The 2,819-nt window shown below is 43.4% G+C and overlaps 1 protein-coding gene across 1 annotated transcript in view; it reads left to right on the top strand.

Annotated features, from left to right (window-relative positions):
• The first annotated feature begins 85 nt into the window (after positions 1 to 85).
• LOC107577119 (bone morphogenetic protein 2-like) overlaps positions 86 to 2,819 on the top strand; it is a 7,996-nt gene continuing 5,262 nt past the window's right edge. Inside the window, exon 1 of the mRNA XM_016263230.1 lies at positions 86 to 486. The gene's annotated coding sequence lies outside the window, so the exon portion shown is untranslated. The remainder of the gene's footprint in view (positions 487 to 2,819) is intronic.

Genomic DNA, 2,819 nt, shown 5'->3' with positions numbered 1-2,819 from the left:
AGAGAGAGAGAGAGAGAGAGAGAGAGCGAGCGAGAGCGAGGGAGGGAGGAAAAAGGGGAGGAGAGCACAAAAGAGAAGTACAGACAGATTGAGAGAAGAAGGGAGAAAGTCAGCTACAAAGCCAGAGGGACAGGAGGGAATTTAGCTGGCACAAACTTCCAATTCTTCATCTCTCTTCTATTTCATTCTCCTGGTCTCCTTCTCAGCTGCTATTTTGCGTCCTGGTCCTGGCATAACAGCGGTGTCCGGTCAGCCACAGGGAAGCTGGTGGATGTTTTTAAGAGCACACTTGTCCGACACTCACAACAGGATGAGTGCTTGAGGACAAGCTGGAGAGGCTGACGTTATTCCAGAGGTACATTCACTAACCCAGGAGAGGCAGACGGCATCCACTCCATCCTCAGGAGCAAATGAGAGGAGAGGGTCTGTAACACTGGAGCTCAAGGACAAACCATGGACTCTGCACACCTCCCACTTCACCTGGACGTGAGTATCAACCTCCGCAGCAGAATACCTTGATGCTTGCAACATCAGTTATATCCTGGGTCATGGGCCAAACTATGACTTTGACAAGACACGTGCTTGTCTTATTTCCTAGCGCAATATCTAAACCTAATTTAATCAAGATCAGTTGACTTTGAGAAGCAAAGTTGTGTAAGAAAATTTGAAAATAAATCCTGAATTAAGTTTATTTTCTCACCCCGTTGTATAATACAAAAGCACAAAATCTTGCTTTAAACAAGTTTTAGGGATGTTTAGACAATGGAAAACAAGACGATATGTACAATACTGATTACGAAAAATTTTTTCTGCAGTGTATGACTCAAATCTGATTAAACTCACTCAAATGTCAAACAGCTACCCATTGCTGCTCCATGCTAAAAATTCACACGTATTACTCACCAAACCCAATGACAGATTCATAGTGGAGATGCATCCTCAGAACATGGGAAAAAGCAGTCAATGTTCTGTAAAAGACTTACAGACTGCCAAGATTGCCTTGCTGGAGCATAAAGATGACTGTGGAGACTAGATTCTTGCTGTCCATGACTGGCAGATAGCTGAATATATGCGTTTGGCTTGGAGTAGAGACCTGCACTCCTGTGGGTTCGGGTGGGTAGAGACTTGTGTGTGTGTGCGGGATGCAGGAGAATAAAATGATTTACGGGACTCCCACAAAATAGAAATATCTTAACATAAAACATCAAAAAACAAATACATTGTTATTCATCTGTTGCAGAAATTGTAGTATAACAGAGCTTTGTGAGATCGCGATGAACCGAGATGCCATGCACGCAGCAGCCTTGCTTTTCTGTTGAAAATAACAGTGGTTTGTGAATGCTTTAATAACAAATATTTCATCGGGAGCATTTAGGCTGGGATGTTGTGGCTAGGCAACACAGAACGTACTATTCCATGTTAATTTCATGGATGCATAGAAAAAAAATCTATAGGCTACATTTATGTGGGCTTTTTTGGGAGGGATCGGGACAAAACATGAATTTTGTGGGTGGAGGCGAGACAAGATAACATATATTTCTGCGGGAGCAGGCAGGTGCGGGACAGAATCCTGGAGGAGCAGGACTGAAAAATCCGTCCCGCGCAGGTCTCTAGCTTGGGGGATAAAATGTACAGTAAACAAACAGGCAAGATAAATCATAAAATCCCAATCTGGCAGAAAAAAAAAGCTATGATATGTGATGTGTCTTTTCAGAGCTTACAAAAATACGTTTTTAGAATGTTACAATGTTGCGTTAACTAAAATAGATCATACATTTAGATTCTTCAGCATGTGCCAGATAATAATACAACGCTGTCTGAGGGTTTCAGGACTGCCAAATCGGTCAAATTGATAACAGAATGTTATGTGGGGGTTAGGGGAGGATTCTGGGAGGAAATGTCTTGTCTGGTCTACTCTACACATCCTTGGAGACCACTTTAGTCTGTTCTTAGTTGAACCTTTGGCAAGCTGCATAGAAAGTTTGTGTATGTTTCTATAACTGTTCTGGAGTTCTGGAGTGTGTTTTTCAATCTGTAACAGTGGGGTGCGTGTATGCGTGTGTACGGTCACAGAGGATTGTTCCACTTAATGTTTTGGGGGGGAATGTAATGTTACAATCTGAGGTCTGGGCTGCTGTCATTATCTCCTAATCGGTCCAGCTGGGATAAATTACAGTTTTGTGCTAATATACTCCGATAAAACCTCCCTGCGGCCTACCTGCAATATTATTCTAATCAGAGGCACAGCTCTACCATTTGTGACTTCTCGCGTGCCTTGGGCACTCAGGATTTGGGGGGAATAAGTGCTGGTACCTTTTGCATCTGAAAACGTAGAGCAATTCATGTTTAAGAGTGTTCCTTCAAGAACAAAATGACAAAATGGGGAGGGGGAGCGTGCTGGGGAGAAGCAGTCTAGGGAATGAACGAAAGGAAGAACAACAGGAAAGGAGAGCGGAGGGATCAGGGTACGGAGTGAAATGTGAAATGTGAAACATGAAGACAGCGGTGGAGGATAAATCAACAACAAGCAGAGGCACCATGACCCCTATGGCCCTACACTGTTGACTTCTGGGTAAATCTGAAAGGGAGAAACAGGAGAGAAAGAGAACTGGCTTTTCCTAGAACTGTGTAACAATATATCAATTCTGGAAGTCATGCTTTACAGGAAGAGAACTGATAAGAAGAATAAAAATAGGAAAAAAAGAGTGGAAAGCAAGCTGAAAGCGATAAGTGGATGCAACGAAACCCTGCCCTCCACTGTGAGGTCGACAGGTCACGTCGCTCTGGTAATGGCACGAGTCTGGCCGACCTTTCCTCTG

This window comes from Sinocyclocheilus grahami, unplaced genomic scaffold, assembly GCF_001515645.1.
Source record: "Sinocyclocheilus grahami isolate Dianchi unplaced genomic scaffold, SAMN03320097.WGS_v1.1 scaffold5165.1, whole genome shotgun sequence".
Lineage (NCBI taxonomy): Eukaryota > Metazoa > Chordata > Actinopteri > Cypriniformes > Cyprinidae > Sinocyclocheilus > Sinocyclocheilus grahami.
Note: the sequence above shows the minus strand (reverse complement) of the source record. Positions and strands in the feature narration are given on the sequence as shown.